This window comes from Amyelois transitella, chromosome 9, assembly GCF_032362555.1.
Source record: "Amyelois transitella isolate CPQ chromosome 9, ilAmyTran1.1, whole genome shotgun sequence".
NCBI classification, from domain to species: domain Eukaryota; kingdom Metazoa; phylum Arthropoda; class Insecta; order Lepidoptera; family Pyralidae; genus Amyelois; species Amyelois transitella.
In genome coordinates this window covers 9,984,539-9,995,333 of record NC_083512.1, presented here as the reverse complement: position 1 = coordinate 9,995,333, position 10,795 = coordinate 9,984,539, and positions in this window count along the sequence as shown.

The following is a 10,795-nucleotide window of genomic DNA, read 5'->3' as shown; positions in this document are numbered from 1 at the left end:
TAATGGTCAAAAGCCTTAAGACTAGTGGAACAAATATAGATCATATACATATATTTAAAGTTTTAAGCTATTGTCACTGCTAAGGTTTTAAAGTCCTCTGTGGCGCAGCGGTAATAAGATTGTCTGTGAAAGCGGGGTTCTCGGGTTCGAATCCCGGCCAAGACATGATGTGAAATAAACTTTTTCTGACTGGCCTAGGTCTTGGATGTTTATCTATATAAGTATTTATTAAAAAAATTTGCACATCGTTAAGTTAGTATCTAATAACACAAGTCTCGAACTTAATTTGAGGCTAACTCAATCTGTGTAATCTGTCCCGTATATTATTTATTTATTATTATTAAGGTTATATTTGATGCAATAAAGTTTTAAATAAATAAATACATGATTATTACAAGTATTTCAGTTTCTTATTTTATTTCAGTAGTTAATTCTAACCAAAAAAATTCAGAAAACAGTCTTAGAAGCCTTCAACTATAAAGAAAAAAAAGAAACTGGAAAATGTTTGTCTATTCCATGTCAATTGTATTACTTTCTCCGTTTTTACTTGTTATTTTAATATTACAGAAATGTTGTGGTTCTTTGATGAATGCGGATGAAACAAAAGATACGAGTATATACACGGACTGTGACAATTGGAAGATGTAGTCTCTGCCTACCTCTCCGGAACTGAGGCGTAATTTTATGTATGTACGATTTCATGTCTCCAAAATGCATTTACGACTCCTGTTTAAGAAGATGCTTGTTCTTAGGGCTTCGATCCTGAAGAAACTTTCAAATATCTTTAAATTATTACCTCTCCAAGCCTTGGTAATTTGGTATATATTTTATGTAAGTTTATTATTTGGTATTTACATATGTGTGATATTATATTTTATTTATGTACTTGTTTATGTATGTCTATTATTAGTCGTGTGAGTGGAGTACACGCCTGTTACGCTTTCCATCATGTCTCTTATCTCGGGTCTGCTGGAAAAGATTTCTTTTGAAATAAGCAGCACCTTTGTTATTTCTGTTTCTTGTGATTAGATAGAATCCCAAGTTGATTGCCTTCTCCTTAGTCGTCTCATACGATATCCGTGGGAAAGAGATGGCGTGGTCTTATTATAAATTGTCAGAAACCACACTGTACTAATGCCACATAACCATAAAACAACAAAATAATTAAAAATAGCCACTCACATAAAATATATTAACCTTCTTCTACCTAGACTTACACTGAAATAATCCTGAAACAGATATCAGAAACATACGGGCATAAATCGGCACAGTGGGCTCCTGATAAGTGCATAGTACATAAGCAGGGCTATTCTGAAACGATTCTAATAACAGTAACCGCTACGGACCTCGTAAAAACGTATTGCGAAATGTGGTTTTCAGCAGGAATTAAATTTTCGACACAGCGCAAAAAATTAACGAATACCAAATTGGCCTGCTGGGTATTTGTGAATGTTTTAAGTTAAAAGTTTTTAGACTGTGTCAATCAAAGAGCAAGCGCAAAATACAGTGACCACAATAATACTCTATTAAGCGAACTGTTTGGAAAGCGTTACTTTGCTAATGTGTGGAAAGCAGACAGCGTCCAATATCAACGGTCGCATTATCGACTGAATCCATTTCGAAATGTTCATTGCAATTTAGATCAATATTTGCTATAGTTTACGAGTTAGTGAGTAGCCTAATGATGTTAAGGATCATGATACGTTGTAGCATTGTAGTATTGAATTGTTTGAGAACGTCCCTGATCAAGATATCAAGGGGCCAGATTAAAGGCGTGATGATCAGTGAGGTCACAGGTTCAATTCCTGCCCCGGCCATGTACCAATATTTCTTTTCTAAATTACGTTAATGTTTTAATGCTAGCCGATGCTTCCATATCGAAAAAAACATCGTAAAGAAACCTTACAATCAGGCTACTGGATAACAATGATCCAATATGGGTTAGATTCCCCTGCAAAAGTTGCGGAGGACAGGCAGGAGTCGCTCCGTGTAAAAACCTAACACAATCTAGGCTATAGACCATAGATATAGACCATTATGGTCCCATACACACTATAACACACATAACTAACACGAAAAGGGGAAGACACATTATAGTGTAGCGACATCTATACGCCAGTAGTCACTAAAATAAAATCACGTGACGCTATCTGTCAAAACAGCGAAAAGTCTAAATCGCGCAAGCAAAGATTTCACGGATTGAAGCACATATACATACAAGTTCCGACACAAAGTTGGAGCCGCAGTTCCCCAGGCATAACACCTAGCATTTTTTTTTTGCATCGCGAAAAATCTTCCCTTTGTGGCGGTCGAGCCCGAACTATCGCTCCCGGTAAAATAGCATTAAACAGTATGTATATGCGGTCGATTGCTAAAACCACAATCTAACAAAGTCTGTGTAAGGGGTTTGCTCAGCTCTGTGTTGTGGTTACCCTTTCGTTTGGCGAATTCGAAAAGTTATGTAAACAATTTCTATGTAATTTATTTAAGTATTGTCATGAAATAGTTCTAACATAGCTTTCAGTCTATTTATTACCTTTAAGAATAATTTCTTATCTCACACACAAATAAACTCAACTATAGATAGATAGATAGATAGATAAAACTCTTTATTGCACCATAAGAGTAAAAGATACAAAACAACATAAAACAGATATAGATGGTACAAAGGCGTATAGATCTGTTTACGCACGTACTTTTTAAAGTATGACGAATCTATATTAGATTTAACAATGATTATATGACACATAGAAATTTTTGTTGCCTTCAAGTATATAATGTACAGAAATTTATGGATTTATCTCTGCCGGTAACAAAACGCTTCTTCTAATATACCCACTTAACTAAATGTAAAGTTCTAGAAGCTTTCTAGCAAAAAAAATCGTGAATAAAGCTCTTTAAACCGACTCAACTTGCGACACCTGTTTTTGTGGCTACAACTCCACTCCGACTGCAACTTTGACCAAATAAATGTTTTACCTTAAACGAGTCCCTATTTTTAAATGATTAGAGTTTGAATTTCTTTAACTTTTAAAATTATAAAGTTGTTATTGATACAATACCTAAGTTTGAAACTCGAAGCAAACTAATCTGCTAATGGCAAGGAAACTTTTGGACGGATGAGACAATAATGTTGGGCGTGTTATAGGGGTTGCGTGGAGCGAACGACAGAATTATTGCAATGAGTAGAATAAATAAGTCTTTACATATATAGACACATATAATCGCGTCTTTATCCCTTGCGGGGTAGACAGAGCCAATAGTCTTGAAAAGACTGACAGGCCACGTTTAGCTACATGGCTTAATGATGGAATACTATTCATATAGTCCTGGCAATGAAATATTAAACAAATCGCCGAGCTTGCATGAAGAGAGTTATGAATATGGATAAAGCGAAGGAAGTATACAGAGATCGTGGCAAGTGGAAAGATGTAGTCTCTGCCTACCACTCCGGGAAGAAGGCGTGATTTTATGTATGTAAGCATGTAGTTGCAATTCGCTAGCCCATCCCCTAATTAAAAAAATCAAATTCGCTGCTAAAACGATACTAAAATTCAACTAAGCAAAGGCTTAAAAATATTTATAGTGACAATACCGTGACTAATGAACCCCACTGTCACTATTTGAATCTAAATTCTATCATTAAGCCAAATAGCTCAATGTGGCCTATCAGTCTTTTCAAGACTGTTGGCTCTGTCTACCCAGCAAGGGATATAGACGTGATTATATGTAGGTATGTAATGAACCCCACCATTATCGGTCGTTGCATGTTCCATCATTGTTCAATCACGCAATTACTTAAGAAAGGAAAATGGAAGAAATCGAAACTCCTAGAAATGGTTCTTAATAGCTTTTAAAGGTACTTAATGAACCATTTTCTGTTATTACTTTTATACGTCGGGTATTCTAATGAATAAATTATTAGGTTCATTTTCCTCTACAGTCATTACAGCGCCGTGTGATTCCCGGCACAAATAGAAAACAGAATAGGACCATTCTATCTCTTTCTCATGGATGTCGTAAAAGGAGACTAAGATAGGCTTATAAACTTGGGATTCTTCATGTAGGCGATGAGCTAGAAACATCCAAGTTCTATCATATAGGCGGTATGTCTTCAAGTAATGTAATGCGGCATTTAATGTGCACTTATTCTTAAATTCATTCATTCATTCATATAATCACTAGCCAGCAGTCTTGAATGACTTATATGATGAAAGGTCACGTGTAACTGTTAGGCTTAATGATAGTATTGAGAATCAAATTAGTGACAGGTTGCTAGCCCACCGCCTAAAAGAGGAATACCAAGTATATAATAAGCCTATCTCTTAGTCGCCTTTTACGACATCCTTGGGAAAGAGATGGAGTGGTCCTATTCTTTTTTGATATTGGTGCCGAGAACCACACAGCACGGTAATTCTTAAATCGTTGAACAGAAACCGGTTTTGTATGACTCCTTTTTCGCCATTAATATTAAGAGATATAAATAAGACCTACTTTTTGCATTGACAAAAATGGCACCATCTGCGACCAGTAAAGTCTCAGAACTTTTAATTAAAAGTAACGGAGAACAAGATGCGGCGCGTACAAAGTCTATATTTCAAAAATGTTTGGCCGAAACCCAAACTTTTCTTTTCGGATTAGAGATTTATTTTGCGCCGATTAAATGGTCAATAAAAAGTAATAAATTTAAAAAGTTCAATAATATGAGCAGGCTTATGAAATAGGCTAAATTTTATGTTCTTACATGATGACTATAAAAAAAAATAGAAATGATAAAAATATTGTTTCGAGATATATATACCTATCTCAAAACCATTTATAATTTTCAACTAATTCCGCGTTCTCATTTTCGGCGCCTGCTAATACTTAGATGAATCTCAGATCTCATTAAATATGCCAATTCAAAGAATTCATACATACATATAGTCACGTCTTTATCCTTTGCGGGGTAGACAGAGCCAATAGTCTCGAAATCGCTGATTGCTAGCCCATCGCCTCCAAGAGGAATCCCAAGCTTATAAACCTATCCCTTAGTCGCCTTTAACGACATTCATGGTAAAAATATAGAGTGACATTCACATACTAGATAGTTCAAAATGTATAATACATCTGTGGTTCCCGGCACCAATACAAAAAAGAATAGGACCACTCCATCTCTTTCCCATGGATGTCGTAAAAGGCGACTAAGGGATAGGCTTACAAACTTGGGATTCTTTTTTAGGCGATGGGCTAGCAACCTGTCGCTATTTAAATCTCAATTCTATCATTAAGCCAAATAGCTGAACGTGGCCATTCAGTCCTTTCAAGACTGTTGGCTCTGTCTACCCCGCAAGGGATATAGACGTGAACATATGTATGTATGTGTGTAATACATCTTTTCATAGATAAAATTGTAAAGACTATGATACATCGACACACTGGCAGCTACTTGAAACCTTTTACGATATAAAATAAGGTTGAAATGAGACTGGGGATTAAGGGGCCAGGTGGAACGTCACACATCGTACAACCGTAGAATGTAATTTGAGAAGTTTCGATGCAATGTATTGAATTTTAGTTTTTATTTTTTTGGTATCTTGTCACTACATATCCTACTACTATTATAAAGGCGAAAGTTTGTATGGATGTTTGTTACTCTTTCACGCAAAAACTACTGAACCGATTACCATGAAATTTGGTATGTAGGTAGCTGAAGACCCAGAATAACACATAGGCTACTTTTTATCCCAGAGTTCCCGCGGGATTGATAGGGTTTCCATGCGGACGAAGTCGCGGGCGGCCTCTAGTGGTTACATACTTGGGATTCTGTTTTAGGCGATGGTCTAGCAACTTGTCACTATTTGAATCTCAATTCTATCATTAAGCCAAATAGCTGAACATGACCATTCAGTCTTTTCAAGACGGTTGGCTCTGCCTACCCCGCAAGAGATTTAGACGTGACCATATGTATGTATGTATGTATACATTTCCACTTCACGAAAGCCGAAGCTTCAGCGCCCAATAGTGGATATTGTTCGAGAGTAAAACTATTTTTCAATAATACGATTCAGTGGCGAACAGTTACGTACATATTTCATAAGAATTTACTTTAACACCGAGCGTGAACTGCGATGGAAAATGCAGTTTTCTCGACAGACTGCGAGTTATATTCGACTTGATGTTTTCTTCTTGTCACATTTTTATAGGAATGATGTCTGAATGTCCATATCTCCATTATATTCACTGAAAATTGATATAAAACTTACCTAACCGAAATGTGTCTTTTTAATATTAAGAACCAATCCTTTTTCTCCGTGATGGTCGTACTAAAGGGATAACTTTAACAAAGTAGGGTCCTCCTTACCCACTCCTGGATCGTGGTTATAAGCATATCGTGGACTTTTCAAGAGAAAAAATAGGACGGTAAAAATGATGTTCTAAGGGTTAACAGAATATTATTTAACTTACGTATTTATTGCTTAAAAAAAAGACGCAAATTTATTGAGACTAAACATGTTAACAGAAACACGACTATGAGATCCAAAGAGATCACGTCATGTAACTTGAAACATGACTCCGACTACAGCAATAGTTTTGAATACATTTGAACAAGACAGTTACTTTTATTTATTTACATGTCTAACTTTATTCTTCAACAATAATACACGTTGAAAGCTATTGTAATATATTTGAAAAACTTTATAACGTTTTACAGTTGAAGGAGAGTGGGTGATAGAACTTAAAAAAAGTGCATAATGACACGCACAGAATATACAGAGATTGCACTCTCTGTGATTATCTGATGAAAGATAGGGTCACTCAGTGACCACGGATCATTGTAACATGATTCGAAACGTCCGAGATAAAATAAAGGTTTTTGAATGGCACAAAAAGAGTACAGGTTATTAAAATAAAAAAAATTGCTAATCTGCATACATACATACATATGGTCAAGTCTATATCCCTTGCGGGGTAGACAGAGCCACCAGTCTTGAAAAGACTGAATGGCCACGTTCAGCTATTTGGCTTAATGATAGAATTGAGATTCAAATAGTGACAGTTCACAAGCCCATCGCCTAAAATCTTTTACGACATCCATGGGAAAGAGATAGATTGGTCCTATTCTTTTATGTATTGGTGCCGGGAACCACACGGCACATTGCTAATCTGTCAGCGAAAAAAAACACAGTAACAAATAAAAACAAGAATACATGTATGTGTGTTTGTGATCAAATAAAAAGCTATATTAATAGTCCCAGATGACTTTTCATGGGCTTTTAAGTCACTAGGTAATCCTAGTGACTTTTTAATCTTTCTAAATCTTTGATTTTACCCTTAACCTTAAAATGAATCGCCACAATAAAGATCCACTTTATGAAGTTGTGTCAACAAAAACATACCGAGAAGATTTAAAGTTGGCGAGCTTTTCAATGTACAGAGCGAACTTAGAAGGCACAAAAGCTTGTCTTACGCCAGTTGTGAAACTTGGACGGACAATATCACAAGTATATTTTGACAGCTTTTGCTTAATCGAAACTGATTTATTCAAGGCAACTTTAAATATGTAGTGGGAGCAATGATTCGGCTAGAACGTCACGCGGAAGATCTTCTGCTAGGCTAGGTGCCTGAGGAACTGCGGCGCCATCGATGTTGTGTCGGAGGTTGTATATATGCTCCAATACGTAAAATCTTTGCTTGCGCGATTTAGGATTTTCGCTGTTTTTAAGTGATAGCGTTGCGTGATTTTATTTTTGTGACTTGTGGCTTTAGATGTCGCCACAAATAGATACATATGGCGTTTAAGTAAAAAATCATAAGTAAGAGAAATTAGAAATAATAAAAGGTTAAAATACTATACTGTCAATGAACTCCGAGTTTATAACTAGAAGTGGCGTATCAATTACTTCTTCTGTTTAAAAATTCAGAGTAGAAGTCACTAGAATAGCAAATTGCAGAACAAAAATAGAATTGTGACTGCGTGCGGTTTTCACATAACCGTACTCGTACGAGTTTACTAACGGAATTGTTGATTCATTGGTTTCATCGTTGTAATTTGTTCCCGTTTCGTCAGCTGTTGAAAGTTCAAATGGACTATTTTTGGTGAAATATAGTAGAATAATTTATTATCATGATTCGTTCATCATGAAAATTCCATCACAAATTAGTGAGCTAAAGCTAAACCTGCTACGGAAACGGAAGTTAGATGAAACCCCCCTTATTAAATAACAGATGTTTCCATTTATATTCACATGTGATTCATTAATTCATTCATATATACCCCATAATAATCACGCATATATCCCTTGCGGGGCAGACAAAGCCAGCAGTCTTGAAATACCACGTTCAGGTTAAATGAAAGAATTTATATTCATATAGTAAGTTGGTTGCTACCCCATCGCATAGGCCTATCCCTTATTAGGCTTTTACGATATCCGTGGGAAAGAGATGGAGTGGTCCAATTCTTGTGATGTGATATTATGATATTCTTCACGTGTGATATATTTATATAAATAGAAAAGTTATGGGACACTCCTTTTTCGGGAAAGGCAAAGTCAATAGTCACGAGATTGAAAGGATGGCTTAGGTGCATGAGACAGAACTGTCAATGTCTTAAATAAATAATAATAAATGTATACTGAACAAATTACATAGATTGAGAGCCTCAAAGAAAGTTCGAGACTTGTGTTACGAGATACTTATTCAACGATGCTATATTTTACAATGAATATAAAATATAATTATCCAAGACTCAGGCCAATCAAAAGATGAATCTCTTGTAAAAAACCTTTCCATTGACTGACTTTTATAGTCTGCGCTTTGGGAAAAGTAGCCGGCACACGCTTTATTGTTATACAAGCTAATGCCCGCCGACTTCGTACGCGTGAAAGAGTCTATCATGGTTTTTCCACGTCGTATTTTTTATGTTATGACCAGGTAAGTATAGAAGCATGCACTAGATGAATGTGCTTAATAGCTTAGTCATGTTTTACGATCCTCGCACTAAAAAGGGATAAAGTGATCATATTCTAAAATGTGAGTTAATGTAATAGTTTGTAGTCATGACATCGGTGAACATTAAAACACGCGTAAAAATTCTAAAAAGTCAAAACCATTAAGATTGCATCAAGTTCAAGCTAAGGACTTAACTAAGTTCTTAACCCCAACCCACTTAGTGATTCAGAAAAACTTATTAACTTGGCTCTTGAACTATCTTGCGTTTTACGGGTATCCTAACAGAAGATGATGACACAGTAAAGTTGGTAGTTTGATAACTTTATAAAAATAAAGAATGTAACTAAGTCATTCCGGTTACATACTAATTTCAACAGTTAAGCCCAGAGTCCGCCTGTTATCACCATTCTGAATTGAGCAGGTCATGAACCAAACCCCCCCGTATTGCATTATCATACGTCCAGTTTGTTGAAATTTCATGATTTCTCAAGAATTTTTTTGTCACCGCAAAATCATCGGTTAGCAATCAAACTAATGAATATAAAACGTAACCAAAGTATGGTTTGAACCTGTGCATCATTCTTTTTTTTGTTAACCCTTTAACCATCAACGCTCTTGATGTAATAAAGCACAAAGTGAAAAAAAAAATTGAACTTAACACCTATTTACAGTACTTTATTCTTTTCAAATACTTTTCAATGTTCAAGATTCAAGGCAAATTTAACAGGGCGCCCTAAAGATGCCAGATTCAGAAATAGTGACAGGTGACTTACAACCTACAAAAAAGCACCTATAAAACAGCGTGTTTATTGCAGACCAAAGAGGAAGCTTACAGAATAAAATAAAAATTTGGTTCAATGTTATTAAAGTGTAGCGACATAATTATATACGCCACAAGTCACAAAAACAAAATCACGCGACGCTATAAGTCAAAAACAGCTAAAAGTCTAAATCGCGCATGCAAAGGTTTCACAGATTGGAGCATATTTTACAACCGCCGACCCAACATGGTTGGAGCTGCGATGCTGCCTGGCGGAAGATCTTCCCTTTGGAGGTCGACCCGAATCATCGCTCCTGCTACAAAAGTAAACGTATACCAACTTACCCGCTGTAATCAACCTTCCGTTATCTTTATACTATGTAACTCGCCTGTATAATGCAGTGGAGCTAATCTATGCAGTTTGAGTTCCGTACGAGAAGTTTTAAAACTGTAGGACTTCCAGTACGCGGCATGTGTGGTATCAACTTCATATTTTGGTTCATGTGTGGGATTTCAGTAAAGTTTAAAAGTCAGCTTTTAAGTACTAGCGCACTTAGTCCATGCATTCCATTGGGGTAGGCGAAGACTTTGGGTTTCCACTTGCTAACGATCCTTACAGACCACTAGCTTCTTCCAGGCTCATTAATGTTTTTTACGCATATTTGACGATTATCTACTCCGATTTTTATAAAACATAGTTTTAGACACTAAACCGACAAGCGTGTTGGATAAAGGCAAGTGGAAAGATTTAGTCACTGCCACACACACACACACTCAGCAAAAAAGTCGTGTATTTTTTTTTTGTAGTTATTGTATACTGAAAATTTAGGTATAGATAATTATTTTGGAGTTTATCTTTTGTTGTATATATATTTGTTATCTTTTCTTATTTTGCGTATGGCAATTTGGAAATTAAATTATAACAAATCTTCTATACTGTATTTACGAATTGCAAGAAGATTAATTTTATACCAATCTTCCACTGAATATATTAAATAAATATGTAAACAGTACTTAATACATCTTCCACCAACGCATAGACGAAATAACGTTCTTAATTCAAGGGTTCGCCACATGACAGGGGATAAACCACAAATCAAACCG